This window comes from Zootermopsis nevadensis, unplaced genomic scaffold, assembly GCF_977971745.1.
Source record: "Zootermopsis nevadensis isolate Lab colony 2312 unplaced genomic scaffold, Znev_1.0 Znev_ptg000032l, whole genome shotgun sequence".
NCBI classification, from domain to species: Eukaryota; Metazoa; Arthropoda; class Insecta; order Blattodea; family Termopsidae; genus Zootermopsis; species Zootermopsis nevadensis.
Genome location: NW_028259164.1, coordinates 1,762,186 through 1,788,067, shown reverse-complemented (window position 1 = coordinate 1,788,067; position 25,882 = coordinate 1,762,186). Strand labels below are relative to the sequence as shown.

The following is a 25,882-nucleotide window of genomic DNA, read 5'->3' as shown; positions in this document are numbered from 1 at the left end:
TAACTTGGCAAAGAAAAAGTTTGTGGTTCCAAAGGATCCATTTAATCTTCATGTAATTTCTGGTCACTTCACTTGTTTCTCCAACACTCTGAGGAACACGGAAGATGCTAAAAGCTGGACCACAAGGGCAGAAATCCCACAAAGCGAAAACACGCTTCAGAATGTTGATTCATTTTCACATTCACCATAAAATTAATGGAAAACGAAGACTTTTATAGAAGCTTCAATATTTTGCACTTCGAAGACTGATTAAAATAACGGAGGTAAGTACCTTCTCGAGGCGTAAGTTCTTGACAAACATGGAACACGATTTGCTGTTATCAAAAACTGGATCATTATCAGAGGCGTTGCAAAAGCACTCAGAGAAAAACGAGTTCTTCTGTTAATTTTGCACTCTGAAGCAAGATGAAAACTGTTAGTAGTAACACACTAGATCACTTCCTCTGCACGATTTTTGGTAGCATCTCGAATGTATTTTTGACGTCATGGCAGTTCGTACGTAACCGATACCTAAACCCACAGGCGAACAAGAACATCCAAGTTGCCACTTAGCAGTGGGCTCGTTGCAAGAGTGATTCTCACTTAGAAGGAAAAATGAACGCGTGAAGACTAGCGAAGTCTTGCTTTGCTCTTTAGTTGGTGTTCCTTAAAGAGACGGGAATCGAGCTTCAGAGAGTTAAAAGGGGGGAAAAACTTAAGGGTAGGAAGGGGTTTTCGTAAAAGGGAAAGGGGGTTAGAAAGAGTGAGACATAGAGGAAGAAAGAAAGGAAAAAAAAGGAGAGAAGAGCTCAATTTTAAAGTTTCTTCCAACGTACCCCTCTGCCTACTATGTCTCTCACACCCCTTTTTCCTCATCCCTACCCTTAAACATTGCAGTCTCTTCTTCATCATCTTTCAACTCTTTCCATTACTTCCACCCTCGAAAAACTAACAAGAGAACGTCGTACAAATGGATGACGAAACACTTCCTCCTGAACTTATTTTTGTGCATGTTATTATTAATGTACAGTCTCGTTCTGTAACTCTGCAAAAAAAAAAAAAAAAAAAAAAAAACACGATACACTTGTCAGTTGACCTTACGAGTGAGACTAGTTTCGTCATTGTTTTGTGCGTTAAGTCACTAGACAAAGTCTTCTCTTCTCTCTCCCCCCTCTTTTATTTTCTTTTCATAATAAGATTCCTTCCTCCTATTTCTTTTTTCCACCATCACCACCCCTCATTTCCACCCCCACCCCCCGCTTTCCTCTTCTTAAAGGGTCGAGTTTTAATGATCTTCACTTACTACTGTTTCTTACGAATTATAAATAGAAACAAGTCCTTACCAAAAATTAAACCACCATTGGATTTATAATACGTTTTCAGGTGTGGATGCTGTCGTAAAGTCAACCTATTTCCTCAATAAAACAATCACTTCGAATGCAAGAATCTCTTTTACGCCGAAATTAAACCATGAGTTTTCAACCTGCGGCCCGCCGACATGCACTGTGCTGTCCGCGTACATTTCTAGCGAGACTTTGGATTCTCACGGGAGCGAAGAATCTGAAGATGATTGTCTTATGGGGTTACTGCGCTATCTTGTAGAAGTTGATCGACGTTTCAGAGGTGTTTGTTGCCTCGATTATAATCTACCTGATAATGGAGACATAAACTTAGGTACATTACTCAGTGTTCGCATTATTGATCGCTTGAGAGAAGACGTCATTTCACAGGTCGGCTCGAGTATTTCAGATTTCGTTACACAAACTCTTTCTGCAATTCGAACATTAAAACGTAACCAGTCAGCAGTTTTCTCATTTTAACCAGCACATCTTCCTTTGTTCCTTATATTACTCCCACTCCAGGCAACTTCGAGTATATCCATTATCATCAACACCCACCAAGTTTCATCAACAGCCAATAAAATGAGTTTCAGGAGAAATCATAGCCGCCCCCAAAACAGGGAGAGAAATGGAGAATTTTTCTCCAACCCCTTCACTAGTGCTTACAATCGAAATCATGATCGATTACACTCGTTTGTGAAATATTCAGGTATCGATTTCAGGACTAGTTACATGTCCGATCGCGATACCAGCGCTATAACGCCCGTGGCCGATCGTAAAATCACAGGTTTGAATCTCGTTTGGGACAAAAATACTATAGGATTCTACAGGATTGTCCTGAGAAGGTATCTGTCTCACAACAGTAATATCGCCAGTCGATACACCCACATATAATCGAAACTATCACCTTGACCTTGAAGGTCACCCTAGTCGCTAGGCCGATGCTCACGCTGTTTGCCATAAGACAACACTGCGCCGATTTGTAAACATTTTTGGGATAAAAGGATGTGGGTGTCTGTGACAGGTGTTCATCGTTCGACAAAGGAGCTGAAATTACGAATGTAGGCCTGTCTATTATAGTTCGATTTTAATCACAATTCGAATGTATCGACAGAGTTTAATAAAACTCCCCAACATAAATTTCACGAATATTTGTACAGTGAACGAGAGTTGGACATTAACACACTTGATGACGATGATAATGTATGTGTTATCAATCTGTGGGGTCGATGACGAGAATTTTAAAATTACTTAACGCGCAATCTACAATTTATAATAACATCGAAAAAGAAACCTTCGTTTCCAAACGCTGTCTGGTCGGGAGTCAGGAATGGAAGTAGCAGTTAGTAACACGGGGATTCCCAGGAGAATCGGCCCTCTGGCTGGCTGCCGCGTGTTTAAAGTAACTTACATAATTGTTCCAAGGCAAAGTCGTGTAGCAGTCTTGCCACAACACATTACGAGACGCCAAGATGGAGGCGGCGACCGAGAGGACAGAGACAATTTAAGAGGCTCCTCTATTCTCGTCTTACACCGTACTTAGTTCCTGTCACCCACTGCAGGACACCTGCATGAGAGAATTGGTACCACAGAAAATAATCGCATCGAGCCGAAAATACGCGAGCCATATCTGTCACGAAACGCGACTTAAACTATGATGCATTAACTTGATATATGACAAACCTCGTTCGATAAATTCCTTCCGTCATAGACAGGTTAGGGCATTCATAATATAATATTTTACCTTTCTTAGAATTTTGAGCCCTGATGATGGAGGCAGTACGCTCTTCTGAAATGTCGGTAAATTATACCATCCCACAATACAACCATCTTTATATTTGTCGCCGTAAGAATCTGATATCTCACCATTTTTACTATTGTTTGTTTTTACGAATCATGCAACTTGTATCATTGCCTGTCATGTTCATTACCTGCCATGATATTGAATAAAAATTTTCTTGGATATTATCCATCGTCTAGTAAATATAAAACGTAAAACGACGTTTCGGAGATGGGACTCTATTTCCGTCTTCAGGTTCCTACACAGTTAGCTCTATCTAGTGGGCCCAACTGTGTAGGAACCTGAAGACGGAGATAGAGTCCCATCTCCGAAACGTCGTTTTACGTTTTATATTTACTAGACGATGGATAATATCCAAGAAAATTTTTATTCAATTGACTCTTCACCATCGTCAAGAAGTTTTAGATCTGATATACCACGATATTCATTACCAAAATAACGCCAAAGAATTTACCGCAGTGAATATTGTGTCTTATTGGAAAAATGAACACAGCATGGCGTGTGGCGGAGCAAGGTGTTTCTTCAGTACAAAGAAACTCCTCTGGTTGTTTTACGAAATTCCTCTGTGATATTAAGAAGGAGCAAATTATAACAAAGTCTCATACAGGGGAAGAAAGTAGATACAGCATACGTGGGAGTAATATTGTGCACTTCAGAGTTTCAGAAATGGTAATGTTGCATAACATGTTTACATTACCCTAGTAGCTGAAAAATATTCCACACGTGGGGCTTACGGAATACTTTTTGCCTACAAGGAAGACTGTATCCCAGCTTAACTCCACTTAGCATTCATAGTTCCTCAAAATCATGTGTCATCCTGAGGGAAATATTTTACGATTCTGAAATGTAAAATATAACGAGAAAATTACAAAAGTAACTGTTTATTTGAACGTTCGGTAGACCATACCACGCGACACGAAGTAACTCTTCCCTCTTGAAGATTGCTGTCTTCTGCCTCCATCATAAACCCTGATGAAGGAAGCATGCAAGCACCCCGAAACGATTGAAACTAACGTCCAGAATCTCTGATTTTTGATACTTTATCACTATAGGTCGCACATAAGCCCGATCTGCGATGTGTTAATGTCTCTTTAACCCTGATAAGGAATTTTTCATATCAATGTAAAATTTAGATGCCTTAATCAAGTACTTGGGAAGCATAGTCACGACGGACGCCCTATGCACCAAGGAAGTAAAGGCAAGGATAGCCATGGCCAAGGCAGCTTTCGTCAAGGAGAGGATACTTCTCACTAGCAAGTTGGGCTTGGAGATGAAGACGAAACTAGTGAAGTGTTACGTATGGAGCAGAGACTTGGACACTCAGGAAGAAGGAACAGAAATACCTGGAGAGTTTTGAAATGTGGTGTTGGAGAAGAATAGAGAAGATCAGGTGGACGGATCGAGTGACCAACGAAGAAGTATTGAGGAGAGTCAACGAGCAAAGAAGCATTCTGCAGGCGATTACACGAAGGAAAGCTAACAACTGGCTGGGACATATTATGAGAAGGAATGGGTTACTGAGTGATATCATCGAAGGCCAGGTTGAAGGAAAGAGAGGACTGGGAAGAAGACTGATACAGCTAACCGACGACCTTAAACAAGGAAAGAAGATGACGTTCCAGGAATTAAAACGAGAAGCCGAGAATAGGGACAACTGGAGAGCTCTTTTTGGGCAGAGCAATGGACCTGTCATAAGACAGAACACTTAATAATAATAATAATCAAGTAATCAAATACGAAAGTTGGTATACTCAGCAGAACTTAAGTCTATCAGAAACTGCAAAAGAGCTCACTCACTATGGCGTCTTACAATTCATCTGCTTTACAGGGACAAAAAAAAAAAAAAAAAAAAAAAAAAAAAAAAAAAAAAAAAAAAAAAAAAAGTGTTAAAGGTTCTTTGTCACTGTACAATTGACTGCTCCGATAAGGTCTGAACATGATGAATCTGTGCAATATCTCTAAAAGACACATAAGAAGCTTGCATAGACGTGCTGAAACATAATGCAGTCTATTTTTCCCATTTACATAATTTAAAACCTTCACAAACTTGTCAATTTTATGAAATACGACACACGATATGACTTAGCAGTATCTGCTTACGGTTATAAATTACTTTAAGTACTCGTAATTTCAGCCGAGATTAGAACCCAATGCCTTCCGAATGCAAGGCGTTACTACTCTACACTAAACTACAAGACAATACACTATATTACACCACGTCACATTACACGACACTATATTACACCACGTTACATTACACTAAAATTATTGCATATGCTGAAGGAGGATTAAAACCTTACAATGACCTATGAACTTCCCTTGAATCTCAAGATGTAAAAACCAACTTAGTTTATTAAATTCAGGAGAGCCCAAGAAACGGTGATTTAATGAATAACACAGGTTCTAGAACATACCGAAAGAGGCATTCTGTCAAAAACTCTGAAGTCCTTCTTGTGATGCACAAAACAAGATTTCGGTCCGAATGCCTGGTTCATGTTTACGTCAAATACACATTCGTCACATTTTGTGACAGAGTAGAACAGGGATGTGCAAAGTCGTGTTCGCAAGTCTCACGAATCCACATTAATTTTAATTTTTTTTTCAAGTAAATATGACTTTAATGACGTCTAAACACTAGAAATGTTCTTCAGTTATCATTACAGTGCACTGTTTATAATTTTCGCTACTATAAGAAAGGTACAAATTAAAAGAACTGAAACATTTTAAATCCGAAAAAAAAAGTTTCTTCTGTAAATGTCATTCTTAAAAGTTATTTTGTCTATAATTGCGATACAACTCACGATCAAGGAAGAGTGACCTAAATACACAACTGATTATCAAATGTGAATGGACGTAAGTCCAGAAATTATAGCGAAAGTAAGATTCCAAAATTGACAGTCATTTATTTTATTATTATATGTAATTTACTAAAACAATGATTTGGCCTGCATGCGTGTGAAGATGCTGATTGTGTTGTTGAGATGTCAAAGACCAAACACCGACAAAAACTGCACAGACGTTGTGCCACTCTTGCATGTTACTATCTTTTTTTTCAATTCTTTCTCAAATAATAATTTTTCTTCTGGCATTTTCTACATAACCTAACCTTCCACTTTACTGGCGAACCACTTCAGAAATATTCCACCCAAGAATTTATTAACAGTACAAGAGGAATTTACATCGTAACACATCCATTCCTCAGTTCCTGGAAGGAAATCTCTACAAAGCATAAAAGATTCTTTAACATGTATCTGAGCGGAAATCAATGGATACCTTTCAGATTACTATAAATGGTTTACAATTACCTTCTGGGCCTGTAAGCGTTTCAGAGCCAAGAAAGCTGATTATATACGCCTACGTTGTAAACTGAATCTGTTATTTGATTCAAACAGTTAAAATCCCAGCCAATTACAATTAACAAATGTCACGAACTGTTAGTCTGTGCAAAGTACAATGTCTGTGATATTAAGACATAAAATTTGCATTCAATTGCAGAGACAATATTAATGAAATAATTAACAACGCTCTTTTAACTGCTGAGTTTACACAGAGTAGAATGCGTAGGTAATATTAACATAAAATTTATGTTGGGTCAGCGTTTAAAAGGAGGCGATGGTTATGTTTTGGTTAGCACTATTTATCTCCAGCTCATCTTTCGCAAAATATTTGGTAATTATTTGGTGAATTTTTTTCTATTTTCTCGACGACGTTCATTTAACACTTCAAAACAGCTGTTTTAACGATCAGTAACAATTAATTTTCGTCGGTGTCCCAGTCGACATTTTTAATTGAGTTTTTCAAGAACGAAAATTAGATAAGTCAGGTTCAGTTATACGTCATTTACGACTCGTTTACATTCAGAGGAAGACAGAAAAATTACCAAATCTAAAACTTCTTGACGATGGTGAAGAGTCAATTGAATAAAAATTTACTTGGATTGTTGGGATGGGGCCAGAGTATTATCAACTGAACCCAATACCATCTACAGAAAATACAAGGAGGCTGCACACATGGCACTACTCGCCAATCCTATCAGCCAGCCTAGTTTGGATTTATCTCCTATTTGGATACCTGTCATCTCTCAAGAAATCCAAGGTGGGCATCGAGTTTCGAGCTGATATTCATGTGTATTTATTCCCACCTTTTTGTATGTTTTTGTTTTTTTGGCTTTAGCGTGTTTATGAATTCTGATTTCTACATACTATTCTTTTACGTCCCACGGATGGATGGTGTGGCAATGCCTTTTTATTCCGGGACTTTCACTTTTTTAATTTGTCCGGAGATAGGGATTAGCTCTATCTAGTGGGCCCAACTGAGTAGGAACCTGAAGACGGAGATAGAGTCTCATCTCCGAAACGTCGTTTTTACGTTTTTTACGTTTTATTACTAGACGATGGATAATATCCAAGTAAATTTTTATTCAGAAAAATTACCATTGATGTTTCCGAAAATGAAACAGTTTACAGTGCCTGAGGAAATACGTATTAATAAAATAAACGTGCTGAAGCTAAAATATTCATTTTTGTTACCAGCCTTTACTGGTATCGCATACTGGCTTTGAGGACATCCTTCCTATTCAACACGCAAATCTTCAATCCCATTTTTCTCCACTTATACTCATTCTTATTTCGGAGAATCAATTGTCCTCTTTCACGTACTCCTCCTGCCAGGATAAAAGACTAGACACGGCTTACGTCAGGCCATTCGACGTACATCACGAAAACGTATGGATGCTTTCCGGCCCGCACGCTTTAGAAGCTGATATTAATATAAAAAGCTCGATGTGAATTTTTAATATTCTTCTTATCTTCTCCTTTCTTCGTCTTCTTTCATGGAATCCCTTCTCATCCCGACTCTCTCTACCCCCGTCCAGACATAGGCTTCTCTTTCAACTCCTATTTTTGTGATTTAAGACCTCTCCTTACCCATTCTCACCCCACACGCGAACTTAATCTTCAAGGCTCATCGTCCCGCCAAGACCTAGTTCACTCAGAATTTAATAGTTTTCTTTGCTGGACATCACAAATATATAATTATTTTCAACCTAAATATACTCCCGTTATAATTTCAGTCTAGGATTAGCCAGGTCTACAAATTTAAGTAAAAAATAAATTCTATACGATCAAATTTTAAAAATCGTTATTTTTCGAACTATTTACACCGTATTAGAATATTAATGACCGGAATTAACCCAATTGTTGAGTTAAAATTTCACTCCTTCATTTATTTAGAACACGGACAGAGAACAAAGAGAAATTGAAAGCATCAAACCGACAGAAATGAAAAGGAAAAAGAAATGAAAGAAAAAATTAATAAAAACTAGAAAATCGATTAAACACATAAAATAAAACGAAAGTTACACACATAATAATAGACAGGTGATTATTCATTTCCATAGTTACGCCTCTGTCTAGTTAAATGTCAATTATAGATTTTACAAATCAATTAAAACATACGAGTAAAGTTACTTTTTCTGTGTATATAAACGTGTTCTAAACTCGGTCGATTAATGGAGTATATTAACTACAGTTTTCCTGGTTTGTCTCATTTTTTCCAAGCGAATTTTGTTAGAATACCTTGAAACAGACCCAAAAAATCTCCTTTCAAATCCTTATCTACTAACCATCAAATATAATCTTCCATCTACTTCGACAATCCATTACTTTTCCGGTTGAAACAGCGTCTTTAAATAACTCCAGAATATGATCAAGTATTCTTTCGTTCATTTAAATTGTTTAAAGATGAACAATAAGTGGATTAAAGAGAATTAACTAGAGATTAAAAAATGTACAAAAACAATTATGTAGCTCAAGAAAAACTTTCTTTGTTATGTCTGTTATAACTTCGGCTCTGAATATGGAGACAGTAGGTTCCTCCTAAACGTTCCTATCTACAAGTCCACACGCCGTCATAACCCAGAAGACATGTCCAACGTCGTGAGAACCTCAGAACCAAAAAACAGGCTGGTTTTATCAAACAAGCAATTCACGACAAGGAAAAGAATACAGAAGTACTCCATCAAAACAGAAATAGTTAACAAACGCAGGGGCGAAAGGAAAAATAAAATAAAAATAAAAGTTTAGCCCCATGCACCCCTAATATTTTTCACTCAAAACATTACTCTTTTATGAATATTTTGAATACTATAGTAACCCTACTTCTTCTCTTTTGTGCCACCCTCCGGCCCCCTTTTATCTTCCCTTACTGTAAAACATATCACTGAAGAAACACCCTCTATTATTATTCTTCTTATTTTTTTATGTACATTTTTCCCTCTGCTGCTATTCAACATTTTCAGATAGATGGATGGATGAGTTCCGGTGGAAGCAACTCTTGTGCCACGATTTGTTTTTAAAATCCTCACCGCCCCCCACCCCCCCCCCAAAAAAAAAAAACACACACTTTTACTTATACACGCACACAAGGAGCGAGGAAGCTGTGAGATCCTGCAGTATTGAAAAAAAAAACTCCTTACAGGCTAACAAACAGAATGTCGTAGCTGTACGTTTGTAATTTCGACACTTTAAAAAGAATTTACATGCTCGGTGCTCGTTTTACAACGCTTCATGTTACACGAAATTAGTTCTGATTCATACTAAGTAGCCATGATCAACGGATTCTTCTGTGACATCAACAATCCTTTGGAATATGACCCCTACATCAACGCATCTCCAACCAAAGGATCTGCACCGTCTCCAAGAACCAGATCTCCATTACTTCCATCACCCTGATCCAGCCAGAAGGGAAGTATGAATACCATACTGAGATTAAACAGGGAATACTTGGACATCTGGGCTGAGAAAGGGAACAGGTGTTTTGATTCAGAGTCTACCTGCACCAGAAACTCACTGACGCTTCAGTAGTACCCTTGAATATTTCTCATTTTTTGATCAATCAACAGAAACACGACGTCTGAAAATCTAAGAAGCACACTGTCTGTAATTTTTAAAACACCACATTCAGTATCTCCGTATTTTATTTATTTGTAGTGTTCTGTCTGACGACAGGTCCATATGAACAGGATCCTTCCATCCTTTTCTCGGACTGGGACCTGTTCATATACGTTCTTGGCAGATGATCCAGAAGTGGTTTGCCATTGCCTTCTTCTGTGTGTGAATGGAGTAATTGTTGGGATGCCACGGAGAAACCGGGGAAGCCCCCGGAGGAAAACTCCGTGTTGCCTAGACCACGGCCTTGCCCAACACAAGTTATAAATTCGGGCACCGCCGGGAATCGAACCCGAGACCCCAGGATTACAAGGCCAGCGTTCTAACCGCTAGACCACCGTGGCAGAATATCTCCGTAGTGAGACAATAAATTATAATTTAATGGTTTGCTGACGTGTCAGAGGTTCGTGCTGCCTCCATCATCAGGGCGACGATGACTTCATGGCGCAACAATCTATAAAACAGTCATATTCGAGACAGAATATGAATGTAACTGACAGTTCGCTGGATATCATTTGTAGTTATTAATGAATGAAGTATAGATCACTGTCCATTTGCGACGTTATTTAAACAAAACGTGATAGAATATTACAGCGTTTCCTAAACTGCCAACCTTAGAGTACAGCAGGGATATTTTTTTGCTAACATGTTTAATTACGCACTCTGAACTAAAAGAAAATTACAATTTCAAACCCGATGAGAAGCTTGGATAACATTTAATTTCTACTATGTATTGATCCTTGCAGATAAATAAATAAATAAATGGATGATAATACATATAAAGAAGTTACTGATAAAGGCATATTTTATGCATAAAACAACATATATTTTCCTAGATTTTTATTCAAATAACATTAAAATTTTGCTCGAATTTAATATAAGAATGCTATCATTCTTATCTCAATAATAAACTCGTAAATATGACACCGCTAAATTCGAACATTTCCCGTACGATAAAAAAAATGAGATTCTAGATCTCACTGAACAGCTCCGTATTAATCACGAGTACTTGACAACTTATATATAGTTCATTATACGATCATAATGGCCGGATAGAACGCAAAGACTATAGACTGGAGAACAATCCTTGTCTTATGCCACAAAGCCCCTGTTCACAGTTCACTGTAGGACAGAGAAACCTTGGTGAGGCACATTCAATCTTAACCTCACACGCAGACAGAAGAAAAGTTGCATTTGCCAGCGAGCATTATTTCCTACTTACAGGAACTTAAACCAAGAACGCTTTCTTTGTGAACATGCTGGCAGAGTTCCTTATATGATTCTAAAGGTCTATTCATTTGTTTCATCCACACAAAACTCCTTTTGAAACCGATGTTGTAAGCCTCAGTGATATTTAACTACAACTGAGTACAACAAATAAACATTTCGTGTATATTTTAGGTTCTCAAGGCGGCGAATATGAAGATAAATTACTTCTGAGATATAGTCTAGTAGAAATTTAAGGACGTTTCACATGTTATTTTATTTGTAGTGTTCTGTCTGACGACAGGTCCATATATTATGAACAGGATCATTCCAACCTCTTCAGGTTGTCAGGGACCTGCTCATACATATATACATTCTTGGCAGAGATGATCAGAAGTGGTTTGCCATTGCCTTCTTCTGTGTGTGAGTGGAGTAATTGTTGGGATGCCACGGAGAAACCGGGGAAGCCCCCGGAGGAAAACTCCGTGTTGCCTAGACCATGGCCTTTCCCAACACAAGTTATAAATTAGGGCACCGCCGGGAATCGAACACGAGATCCCAGGATTACAAGGCCAGTGTTCTAACCGCTAGACCACCTCATCTTATTATTATTTAGTGTTCTGTCTGACGACAGGTCCATATGAACAGGATCCTTCCATCCTTTTCTCGGACTGGGACCTGTTCATATACGTTCTTGGCAGATGATCCAGAAGTGATTTGCCATTGCCTTCTTCTGTGTGTGAATGGAGTAATTGTTGGGATGCCACGGAGGAAAACTCCGTGATGCCTAGACCACGGCCTTTCCCAACACAAGTTATAAATTTGAGCACCACCGGGAATTGAACCCGGGACCCCAGGCTTACAAGGCTAGTGTTCTGACCGCTAGACCACCGTGGATAATGGAGACAGCAGGCACATCTAAAACTCAAGTAACTTGTACCAGACTACACAGAACAACAACACACACGACAGTCAACTTCTGCATAAAACCAGTTCCTTCCCAATACCTTAACGTTCTTTTTCAAGTTTACTGACTGTCAGTACCCAACAATTCGTTACCTGTAACTGTAAAATAAATAGGAACGTACTTCAATGCTTTAGCCCTGAAGATGGAGGCAGTATAATACACCGAAACGTTGGTATTATATAACTACAAGTCTACGCGGCGTTACAATACATGAAACCAACACTGAAGAGTATTTTAGCCAAAAACCAATCCTTCAGTTGATATATACTGTGCGCTGCATTGTAGAATATTATTTGTCACTGGTTTTAATGGTCCTAATGGCACGAAATAACCAATCCTAGACCCCCAAAGCAAACTCCACCCTTCCTCCCATTCGTTGGCTTCATCTGTCCAAGACAAGATGACAAAACCACTCCGTATTGTCACTCTACACAACAAACAAACAAACAAACAAACACACAACAAAGACTAGAGGACTGTTGTGGTAATGTTGGGTGACTTTGGAGAACACAGCTTCCCTCTATCTTTCTCTATCCGAACTACTACAATATTGTTTTGAGACAAAGGTATATGGGGGTGATTTTACCTGTCTATCACACGACAATGCAGCGTTTGAAAAGCCTCCATGGTTCGTGTACTTATAGCGGCATGTGTGTCTGTAAGGACAGCAAAGGCAGCTAAATCAAGCCATAAAGAAAATGTGACAAACCCACATCCACACTCTGTGAGATTTCACTGAGTTTACAGTTCTCCAGAAACTTCTTCAAGTATGGATCCATCCCTCTCTGTCTCTCTCTCTCTGTTTCATTTCAAAACAATTCCACTTTGTTCACTAATGAGAATGACGTCATAACCGTGTTTCTGCCAATAATGTGCTTGTCATTACTCTGGTCTATAGCAGTCATAGAAGCCAGGGTTAGAACGCTGGCCTTGTAATCCTGGGGTCTCGGGTTCGATTCCCGGCGGTGCCAGAATTTATAACTTGTGTTGGGCAAGGCCGTGGTCTAGGCAACACGGAGTTTTCCTCCGGGGGCTTCCCCGGTTTCTCCGTGGCATCCCATTCACACACAGAAGAAGGCAATGGCAAACCACTTCTGGATCATCTGCCAAGAACGTATATGAACAGGTCTCAGTCCGAGAAAAGGATGGAAGGATCCTGTTCATATGGACCTGTCGTCAGACAGAACACTAAATAAAATAATAAATAATAGCAGTCATACCCCTTATCCAGTTCAACCCCGTTATCATGTGGTTTATAAAAAAAACTAACATCGCTTTCGAGTGGTTAGCATTCTTGTTTATTTTTCGGGACGTCCGGAGTTTGAATCTCATCCCACAGACCGGCTATCTTTACTGAATTTTTTCGTGTTTTTCTTCAATTCCTCCTGGTAAATGACGGAATAGTAAGTTCAGAATTGGGTTCTAATTCATTATTCAGTCTATAAACCGTCGTTACTTTGCTATTGACAGTATCGTTAAATAAATCATAAATAGCCCTGATGATGTATGTAGTAACCACCTCTGAAACAACGGTAAGCTTGTACCAGACTGCACAACGCAACATCAGCGAACGCAGTCGTCTTCGTCATTGGTCTAGCCTAGGTGTATAGGGTATCGACTCGACAACGTAGCGGAATTCCTCGGTACGCTTATCTGCGCTAGTCGCTTAAGCTAACTGCCCGTTCTTCCGGTAATAAGACAGTTTGAGGAATCCACTCTCGTTATTTTACTGTTTTATCAATGCATGTAAATTCCCTAACAGCAATCCTCGCTTACTGACAAACTGCAGCAACTCCAGCGGGAAATCAGTGCATGTACGCGTGTGTATCTGTTTAGTAAATTCCCCTGTCCCCAGACGCTACATCCAGCAGCAAAATACAGTATCTGAGCTGCCAGCCAACTACAGCCCCAAGCTTGAACATTACTCGGTCATTGGACTGTAGCCAAATTGCACAAGTAATCGTTTCTGAAGATAAACGTTTCGAAACACATCTGCTACTGCATTTAATGTTCCCTTGTTCGGCGTGAAAATATATCGAACACAGTTGCAGGAATAAAAAATAAAATAAAAATGACCATATCCAGTTCAGTGGCAGCTTAAATTAGGTTGATAAAGGATGTCAGATGGATACTCTACAACCTAAATGGAGCACCGTTATTAGGTCGATAATGACTGCATTCTTTCAGTCAACGTTCGACGCTTGCTGAACTCTGTGACCCAACATTACCAATAATTACGCGTGAAATTACTTAATTATTTTAGTTTGAGTGTTAGTTTCATTCTAGAGTCGTCACGCAAAATAATAATTTTAAAAATAATGAAAATGTAATTAAATTGCCACTCTGATATTATGATGAACATTTCAATATTATTTTATACCAACGCCCTCTACTCATATAAATAAATAAACGTTGTTTATATCGATATTATATCTAAAAATATTTTAGAATTATATTAAAAGCATTCAGAAGTAATTGTGTTGCTTACATTTCAGGTGTGGTTCCTACATCCATTTCCCGTTGATGAGGTACACCTCGTGTAGAACCTGAAACAAGAAGTCTGCCTTAAAAGAGGAGTTGGTTGAGTGGTTAGCACTCCTGCCTCGTACTCGGGAGGCCCAGAGGTCAAATGTCGGCCCGGTGACCAACTAACCTGACTGATGTCATTCGTGGTTTTCCTCAGACCCTCCAGGCAAGTGCCGGGACAGTACCTTAAATTTGGCCAAGATCGCTTCCTTCCGAATCCTTTCCTATTCATTTTTCCTTTACATCTTCTCAATCGACGCCAACCGATAAATGAACTATACGAGAATAAGATAAAATTACGTATGATATCAATTCAGACTTTAAGGGTAAAATCCTCGTGTGTGTCCGTCCATTAATCACAGTTGGATATATTTACTAAAGCGCGTTCAATGATAAAGTTGAACGCAAATCCTACTTTCTGGCTTGCGGGTGTTTCTGCATGACTCGCCGCCAAGCGCTACAATTTTTTCGCGATACAAGACAAAATATCAATTTACCTACATCTGGAGCCGGGGTATTCGCGCTCAACTTTGTCAGTGAAAGCCTAAAGGCATATTTAACCCTTAGAAACAAAACAGGAAAGTCTTTATTTCCTAAGCAGGATCTCATCTTATTTTAATATGGATTGAATTTCAGGAGGTGGGATTTTGGCTGGACTGAGCAAGTCAGAGATCACCTTCGTTCAGTTCTCCCCTCTCCCCTCTCCTTGGTCTTAAAGCCTGCGGTAAGAAGACCAAGAGAGAAAGAGAGAAAGAGAGAAAGAGGATAAAATGAAGGAACAGAGAAGGGTGACTTGGTAAGATCGTTAAGTCGACCGACCAAACGAAAACCCTACAGCAGTTGAACCCTCTACTAGCATCGCGGGACCATCGTCACCATCCTTCTTTAAGGAGTACACTCTTTGTCAAAACATTATGATGTGAAGTAAGTACTGGGCTTAAAACAATTTGTAGATTCAACAGTGAAATAGGCACTAACATATTACGCGGACGGAATGAGTCTAGATGTCCCACCAATAAATTTGAAGATTAAAAATATATGAATTGAAGATTTTATGGCGACTAACATTGATAAAATCTTCTCGGGCTATCAGCAACATGAATTCGTAAAAAAATCGACGTTTCAGGGACCTGCGCCATCCACATCATAAGGATTTTATGAAACGTTCCAAGTATCATACCCAGAGCCTATGTTGGCTCGCGGTCTGCTTATAAAATAGGCACTCACACGGATGATAGCCCGATTTTTTTTTTTTTATTATTGTAATAAATCTGTCAGCTACGTCAGAATTTTGCAGGCGAATTCTATGAGTTACTATACCAATCAAATATTTTCACCCAAATTTCACCTGTTGAAATTTTTCAGAAAAGTGATTTGTATTTTATTTATTTGTTGTTTATTTAATGACGCTTTCAATGGATCAGATTACAGGGTGATAAATGAATAACGATCAAAAATAATAACATATATGTACATATTTAAACAAATGTAGACCAGGAAATCCAACTTAGTTAAAAATGTTAATCATTAACAATACCCTATTAATTTACCTGTCTTATGAGTAATTTAGTTTTGAATTATAATTCAGAACGAAGCTCGTTCTAAATCTAGAATAGGGTTTTGCATAAAGAAAGTTATTTGTTTCATTTTTTTAAACATTAAACCTAAAATTCCCCAAACGTATATTTATAATAATTATAATACTAAAATATAGCGGTTAGAACGCTGGCCTTGTAATCCCGGGGTCTCGGGTTCGATTGCCGGCGGTGCCCGAATTTATAACTTGTGTTGGGCAAGGCCGTGGTCTAGGCAACACGGAGTTTTCCTCCGTGGCATCCCAACAATTACTCCATTCACACACAGAAGAAGGCAATGGCAAACCACTTCTGGATCATCTGCCAAGAACGTATATGAACAGGTCCCAGTCCGAGAAAAGGATGGAAGGATCCTGTTCATATAGACCTGTCGTCAGACAGAACACTAAATAATAATAAAACATGGATAAAATGTAAATACATAATTACGGCGAAACTACACAACACATTTGTTTTTGTGCACCAAATCTCCGCCTGCTCACTGCACCTGCAGCTATTTACAGTACACAGAGGTTCTACAGATCAGTTCATTATTTTTAATGTTATTTCAACGGAGTAAAATTTTTAACATTACGATTTAAATATGACGTGTTTTCTTTACGTCTGGTAAAAATTTCATACCGTTGGAAAAACAGCTCTTATTCAATAATTAGCTGTATAACTTCACATTAAAACGCGGAAAATGGTAGAGAAAAGGGCCCTTTGACATTACCCCGAATGTGTAGTGCGGGACTGCCTACACTCCAGTGGTTGTTCTTCAACAAGACAGAAAGGACGTGGGTAAAAGTTCTGAAAAGGGATCGAGAAACCGCTAAAGGATTTAGAAAAGATGAAATTGGATGTACATGTGAATTAAAAAGTTACAATAAGATAAGTATTCAGAAGCGACGTAAATTTTCTACAAGAAATATGAAAGATATTTTATTGTCATGTAGATTTTGGACCTTGCCTTGTAGGCGGTTGCCGACAATCTGGATGAACGTACAAGACGCGATAGTGTCTCATGGCATCGGTACAAAGAAGACCAAAATCAACACCATTACCACCGCGACTGCCTCAAAAATACAAAATTTACGAAAATAATTTTCATTTTACTTACGACGTTGTTAAAAACTCAGCGTTATCAGTGTACAAAGAATCCAAAAATTATGTTTTTGCCTAATTTAAGGTGCTACCTCGACATCTGTAGAGGGACTGAGGAAAACAATTAAAAACCTTTGTCAGAATACCCAGTCTTTGAGCCGATACTAACGTCCCGAACGAGAAACACAAGTTCAAACAGATCGGCAATTACATTTTGACAGATTATTAAATAAATAATGAATTGAAAGGATATGGAAGGAAGCGACCGGCCGTGTTCTACTTGAGTTACCAAGCTAAGATTTTCCTTGAGTAACTGAAGACAACCACGAAAACCCTTAGTCATGATATCCAGTCTCCAGAGCGATATTTGAATTCGGGACTTCCCAACAACGAAAGAGTTTTGTCAACCACTCGGTTGCGACTTTCGATTAAATGTATTATCTTCATGAACAATCTCACTTACAACTTGGTACACCTTCAAAGAATTATAATTTGACAAAATATTTCCTCCCGTATAAAAGTCTTATCGCCTGGATTCATGTACTAACGTATCACATAACGGTACAGATCTTGTATATAAATTATTATTTATATAAGCCTATATTATTCACTAATTTCCGAAAACGTGCATATGGAAAGCCAACATAAAACTGAAAAAAAAATCATTATACTATTACAAAGAACGACTGGTTAATTCTGTCTGAAGAAATAGTTGCTGTTTACGTTGAGAATCGTGCGAAGCAAATAATTATAAAATAAAGAATTACTAATTGTTTTAAAGGAGGTGGTACATATGGTCACCAATAAGCTGTAACTTAGTTGCAGCTAAACCACATTTTCGTAGCTTTATTAAAAACGAGACTTCAATTTGGATTTTCAAAGAATATTACAGTAGATACATGTACAAAATATGGTAAAAAAAATTGTGTAAAAATGAATAATCCTATCTCAATTTCTGAAGCGGAAAACGTTCTCTCAAGAATCTGTATAATTAGCAGAAGTATCTAACATAAAGCCAAGAGTCAAGAGGTTAGAGCAGCCATGTTACCTCCAGAACACAATCTCGTCTAAGTGAAGCCACTATGCTGTGACTGCTGTACCGAATTTTACGAAAATTTCAAGCATGACGTTCACGAAATGAATAGATTTTATACGTACAGATTTCAAGAGCACCATAAAGCTCATGAATTACAAACACAAAGCACAAAATCTATGGCACTGCCATGTCTCTTGGCTAATTAGCAGGACGTATTACAGCTCTTCGGATATCTGCCCCGTCTCCGCGGTCCCACCCAGTCAGTCAGCAAAAGACAATGTCACACAACGCGATTTATTGCCACGTACCGCAATGCAAAATACTGAAGAAGATTAAACCTGTTATCTTCAGTACAGAAAGCAAATATTCTCATCACATATATTTATTTTTCCAGTCTATACACAAAACTTGTTTTAAAATAATGTTGTTAAAATTATTTATAACATTTACAATATAAATTGCATTATGTTATATTTGTTATTATATTTCCTATGTCAAAATCCATAATCACGACTTGAAAAATTAATTTCACAGATAATGAACATCAAAATGCATACTCCAAATCAAGATGAAGACTGAAAATTAAAAATCTATAAACGTAATGCACAAATGTACAATAGTTTTTAAAAATATATGAATTGATAAGCCTGATGATGATGTGGTAAACATCGAAACATGTCGTCGAAATCAAAAGCGCTGTGATAAATGTAATATTATACGACACAGAAAAGCGCCATAAAATATAACATAATGCAATTTATATTGTAAATGTTATAACAAATTTAAACAACATTATTTTAAAACAAGTTTTGTGTATAGACTGGAAAAATAAATATATGTATTGATATAACACAAACATGACGCAATTAAGATACAAATATTCTCATGTATTAACTGTAACACAGTTAAATTTTTAGACCTAATAAATTTTCTTAAAACGATCTATAATTATTTTCTTCGCATGTTTCAGGTAAAAAGCGGTGAAGATAAAGGAAAATTTACCTGATTAAGACGTATGAGGCAGTGGAGGAATATCTCCACGATTTATTAACCCCTCTCTCTACATGGAAGCAACTAGTCAGTGATGAGACGTAGTTTAAAACACAATGTTAATATCAAGAACAATTTGAGGTAAGTCTGAAAATGACTCTCTTCTGGGATGTAGCGTCGTGTAGTCTGGTAGAAGGTTACCGACGTTTCAGAGGTCCTTGCTGCAATAAGATAACGCTATGATGATTGACTTCCGAAACGTTGGTAAACTTCTATCAGACTACACGGCGTTACAACCAAGAACCCAAAAGTTTAAAACCGACGCCGAGCGTCGCCAAGCAGCCAAGACTCGACATATACAGCAGTGGCGAGCGTTGGGATGCCTCTAAACACAAAAAAGAAACGGACGCCGATCGTCGTTATGCTCTCATATGACACCATATTTAGCACATATAAACCTCCAAATGCCATCGGACAGTACGTCGGAAAACCGACGCCATTTCGCAGAAACGACGAGTAAAGAAGCCATATTTAGTGCGGCATACTCAGGTATTACATTAGACACGATGTCAGAAAAATGACGCCAAGCGTCGCGAGTCTATACAAGATTCTGACAAACCGGCGCCGAACGTCATGACGCACGTAGTAGCTTCCGGAACAATAAATTAGCAAACAGACGGCGAGCATAACAACGAAAATGTCACGACGCCAAAAGGTGAGCCATGGATAAATTTTAAGATAAGACAGTCAAATAATATTCAATCCAAACCTAACCTAACCCAAAACTAGCAAATCAAACCTAACTTATTGTAGCTGGCAGACATTACTGTTATAGGAATGTGTAGCTCAGTGATACAAGTAGTCAATTTTAATATTATTATTTTTTTAATTTTTCTTAAAAACTGTGATTTTTTTGTTCCAGATGGCTCATCTGAAGACAGTCTAGTCTACTATACAGGCGCTTAAATAGACGGATAACGCAGCTTACCGAATCCACTACTCGAAATCCTTTTTTAAAATTTTCATACTTTTCCATCCACTACGTCACTAAAATTCATAGCCAGATCCTGGAGAGACGTCATGACATGTTTTCTCTACTTAAATTCACAATCAATTAATCGTCATTATCAGTGACTAACAAGGACATTAACCTTATTTTAAATCAACTAGACAATCGATCTTGAACTCCAAGCCATGTCTGAGAGAGGCTGTGATGTCAATATGGACAGCGAACAAACAAAGTGACCTCCCCTTCCATATCTTCCAAGAATCAAGCCAAATTGCAGCTCCTTTTATGCATTTAGTTCACTGTTTACAGGGTTTTAAATTTCTTTTAAAATGTGAATTAACAAGGATTAACAAGGATTAACAAAAAGTTTACGAACATGACACAACTGGGTGACCCTCTGTGAGTATAATAACACTAATGAGCTTCAGTCCTTCATCAAAAGCTGACAGTCGCTCATCTGAGCAATAAATTCCCCGCCATATATTAAACCCTAAGGTCTTTTTTATCATGTCCACAAGAATCCGTCAATGGACCATGTGCAGAATCAGACAAATTTAATCTAAGCCCCACCCAGTTTCATTTTATTTCCCATTATTTTGTCAAAAATAAAACAAAAAATTTAAAAAAAAATACAAATAAAATAAAAGTTGTAATGTGGTTTGCGGTGATGTACACACTGCAGGAGTAAACGCCATTCCGCCCTAACACCCAGCGACAGCGGAGGGAATTTCTACGTTTCCTGCGTTCTGCTAAATAAAATAAGAAGTGGCGGAAACTTGATTAATATTCATCGTCGGTTCCTGCTTTCCTCCCGAGGAATTTCTAAATGTGAGGAAGAGAGCAAAGAGAATACGAGTTTCATGTACAGCTCACGTTTAGCGCGTTTCACAGCTAATAAATATGAACATCTGATATTCGTCTGTTATTACCTTCCTAGACACGCAAGTTCTATTGGATAATTTAACGTTACAGGGTAATCATAACTGGGACAACGGGCATCCTAATCTCTGTCACAGGCTAATGACCAAATAGGCCTACGCCTTAAGCCTGACTAAGCAACTCCAATGGAGCAGAGTCCTTCAGAATATTAATTGCTCTACGCACCCGGCAACACACATAAATCGCCTCTCTACACGTTTCGACTGTAAATAAATGTTAATTGATAAACTTTAAGGCACTATGAATATATTACCTCCAAAACTATATTTACATCGTGAAAATGAAGATTTCAACCTTATAAAATGTTTTGACGTGTAGTCTCGTAGAAGTTGACCGACGTTTCGGAGGCTCCTATTGCCTAAATCATCGCCCACATGACTTAAGTTTCCTGGAGTTACTGAAGAAAATCACTTAAAACCTCAGACGTAATACCCTTTCTCCTGGTCGAAAAATCATGCCTTCCAAACAGCTACGAGGCAAGAATGCTAACCGTAGAATTTTACACTTTCATACTGTCATGTTTGCTTGCAATTTATGTAAATGCCAGCGGACCTCGTGGAAAACGTTCAAATCACGTGACGATGCCCAATTCTTCATGTTGTTTTGCCATCGCACTTTTTAGAGTGAGGGAGACGAATGTACAAAAGGTATGAAGGAAGGAAGGAAAGAAATATAAAGAGAAATTATAAAAACAAAATAAATGGGAAAGTTTAAAGGAAGAAGGAGTAAAGGATACAATAATAAAATGAAGATAATCGAAATAAACGAAAGGGTTTTGGATAAAATAAATTATTTTCCAATTAATTTCAACAGACTCCTTACACTAGAAAATCAACAAATGAAGTTTTCACCTGGTACATGTATGGAGAACACCATTACGTTCGAGTCACAAAGCAATATTACGAAGTGAAAATGTTTATAAAGCCAACTGGCGTCTTGTAAGAATAACAATTAAACTCCTGTCTTTAAATTTGCTTAAGTATTTAACCGCTCTGTTTAGACTTAAGTTATAAAAAATCAGATTTTATTAAATACCATACACCTTACACTTTATCGTAATAAAAGGTTCTCCATTTTAACTCAAAATCTACAAGATACCGGATGCATCCCAAGCACCTCATTAGAAAGCAGGTTTAATAATAATCTTTTCAAAGTCAGGGCGTGCGGAGAATGGTCATTAGCCTTAGTAGGCCTACATATCTAAGACCTACAACCCACAACGCGTCCTTACATCGTAATAACCCTTCTTTTAAAGTCAAAGCGTGCAAGAAATAAGGGTTACTACATGCTAACAACGTCTCTTCTACATCTCAGCCATGCATTATAATAACTAAGGCCGAAGTCTGTAAGGGCAAGAGATATTCTTTAATCAACAATTTTATGCTATAACTCCGACCCCACGTTATGTCATCAGCTTGTAAATGATTGCACCTTAACGAGAAGTAATTAACAATTCGAGCGTCACGTCCACCCTCAGCTGGTGTAGCTAGTGTTGTACCGCCATCTAGCGCTGCGTGTTGAGGGTACGTAACAAGTTATAACGAGAGCGGTGTAGGTAGAACCCGACCTAACGGACAACTGAACAGCTGCTTTACAAATTCCAACGGCCAGATTCTCACCGAAGATATATGGGCCAAAGATTAGATGATTCTGCATGATTTAAAACTCTTATAACAAACAAAATCTTATTGGTGTATCGGAAGGGTTAAATATAAGTTAATAACCAAAGTTTAAAAGGCATCTTTGTCTCCATCTTCGGGGTAAATGTTGATCTTAATTATAACGTCACTGTAAAACGATCAGTACACTTAAATAAATACGGTCAAGTCGAGACCCTTTCATCATCACTTTATAACTCATTTCATTAATAATCTATCACTCCATTAATTAGCCTAATGAGATTGGGAAGACGTACTCCTTGCAGTACACTGACATTCCAAAGTCACTTTTCACGGAAAATTACGAAGTTCATTGATGCACTCATTCTTTCAAAATGTGATTTAAGAGAATTGTTGCCCAACAATGAGGTCCAACAATTGGACTCCTGGATAGGTTAGGTTAGGTTAGTTTAGGTTAGGTTAGTTTAGGTTAGGTTAGGTTAGTTTAGTTTAGGTTAGGTTAGGTTAGGTTAGTTTAGGTTAGGTTAGGTTAGTTTAGGTTAGGTTAGATTAGGTTAGGTTAGGTTAGGTTAGTTTAGGTTGGGTTAGGTTAGGTTAGTTTAGGTTAGGTTAGGTTAGGTTAGGTTAGGTTATCTATTCTTGTACAAAGAAACGCAATAGACAAAGAGACATGGACGGGGCTATAAATTATTCTTCGGAGAAGCTAAAGACTGAAAAACACCTAAAAATATCCTGACAACGCCACTGAAAGCGTGGCTGATTTAAAATCCCACAATTTCTTGTACTTGTACAATAGTCTCGACTAAAACAAAACAATTCATCCTGAAACACATATCAGTAACAATTCACGTCCGTGATCGTCACCCTAATAATGGTGGCAGCAAGTACCTCTGAAACGTCGATAAAATTCTACACTGCGCAACTGTCCAAAAAATAGCCCGACGCCTTGAGAACTGTAGATATCACCTAATGCGAGTCAGCTGTTTTAGTATAGGAACATACTACAGCCAAACGACGGGGTTCGATTCTTAGCACAGGCAGTGATTTCTAATTTTTACTATCATGTTCAGGTTGGCTATGGGTCTCCCCCCACCCCCGAGGTAAGACGGTCTCTGGCCGAAATCGACCTTTCATCTGACTTTAAAAATACAAGGCAAATTTTCCTCTCCACCTGTTTACGCATAGACCCATTGATAGAATTCAGGCCATGTATCTGTAATCGATTAATCGAGAGAAATCGCATTTCAGAGGCCACATTGCAGTCGGATCTGCGTGGTCCCTGCCTAAGTGGCAAGTCAGAGAATTCCGTTCTAGCGATGCAACCCGCACATCCTTCACTGAGGGTGACAAACGAAAGGAATGCTGGCTGTTGACAAGAATAGGGTGGGAATTTCAGCAAGAATGAGAGTGTCCCGCTGGGTCAGAGACACGAGGCATTCTCATTGGTGGATATAAACCTTCTCCCCGACCAACCGGAGATTTTAGACCCGCCTACACCGTTTCCATGGCGACGAAGGGTGAAGGCGGAATGATGACAAGGGTTTGGGGGTTGCTAATGATGTCGAGAGTCGTCAGATACAACACAGACCTGACGCGGATAAAACATCAATAAAACAAAGCCACCGAAATCCTGGCTTTTTAGATAACCAGCAATTGTTTATGCGACGTTTTGGTTCGTTACGGCTTCTTATTCAGTGGCGGACTCTCGAAATCTCGAATTTCCATGAGAGCCCAGCTTAGCGACTGTCAGCTGCTCAAAAAGAAATTTTGCTCGTGGAGTTGCTCAGTTAAACACACTCGCCTTCAGGGATGTTGCACCGTGTATTCTGGTATAAGTCTACCGACGTTTCAGAAGCACCTGCGCCTCATCGCCCTGATGATGGAAGCAGTAGGCACGTCTCAAACTTCGAAATATTTATACCAGACTACAATTCGCAAAAATCACAGAAGACAGTAATTATTATACTAAAGACCAGGAGGACATGATTTTTCAAAACGGAATTATAACTTTATGTTCAATAAAAGGCAAGGAATTTTTTAAGATTTATAAAGTCAGTCAACTAATTCAATTTGCTCCCTCTTTTGGTGAACTTACGATCCCAAACACAACCAACAATATTACTGAAATTCAACTTTTACAACTGTCTTACACTCTCTTTAAAAAATTGTCTCTACTGAGAATGTCATCTTTGCACTTCCTTGATTACAATATATGGTGTGTGTGTGTGTGTGTGTGTTAGCCGGTGGAAGGAGGGAGAATTAACCACCCAAATTCTGCTGCTTCTACTTCTCCCCTCACACCCCCTGTCAACTCCCATGCTTGTCCTCTGCTTGAGTTCAACTCCTACTTGAGATCCCCTCTAACCAGAATCCCATTTCAAACTTCGTTTGGGTCCGGCACAGTTGATAAAGTTTGAACTCGAATCTTCTCGATGAAGTTGCACGATTCTCAATTCATAAGGAATTACAAGTACAGTCGCTGATAAATTAAAATGTTATCACTGTGATGCACTGCTCATAGAATCAATTCTCAGACATATCACAACATTTATATTTCATGAAACGAAGGATGAAATATTTATCTGAAGAACATATTCATCTTGTAGAACCAGCATTATTCCCTTTGAAGCCGAAGAATTCAGTCGTACCGCATAGGAAACACTACACTTCACCATTAAAAAGATCAATTGGTTAATGCTGTTTAGGGAAATTAATCGATATTTACAGTGAAAATCATACGAAACACACAAATACAAAATGCAGTTACTAACTGCTAAAGCAATTGGGACATATAGTTACCACTAGGCTTACAAAAGGTTAATTTCCCTAATCTTAACCTAATTTA

At 38.3% G+C, this 25,882-nt stretch overlaps 1 long non-coding RNA gene across 1 annotated transcript in view; it reads right to left on the bottom strand.

Moving 5' to 3' along the window:
- LOC110841361 (uncharacterized) overlaps window positions 1-25,882 on the bottom strand; it is a 150,848-nt gene that overhangs the window by 111,399 nt on the left and 13,567 nt on the right. The window contains exon 2 of the long non-coding RNA XR_002547181.2: window positions 14,729-14,786. This is a non-coding gene — a long non-coding RNA (uncharacterized LOC110841361). The remainder of the gene's footprint in view (window positions 1-14,728; window positions 14,787-25,882) is intronic.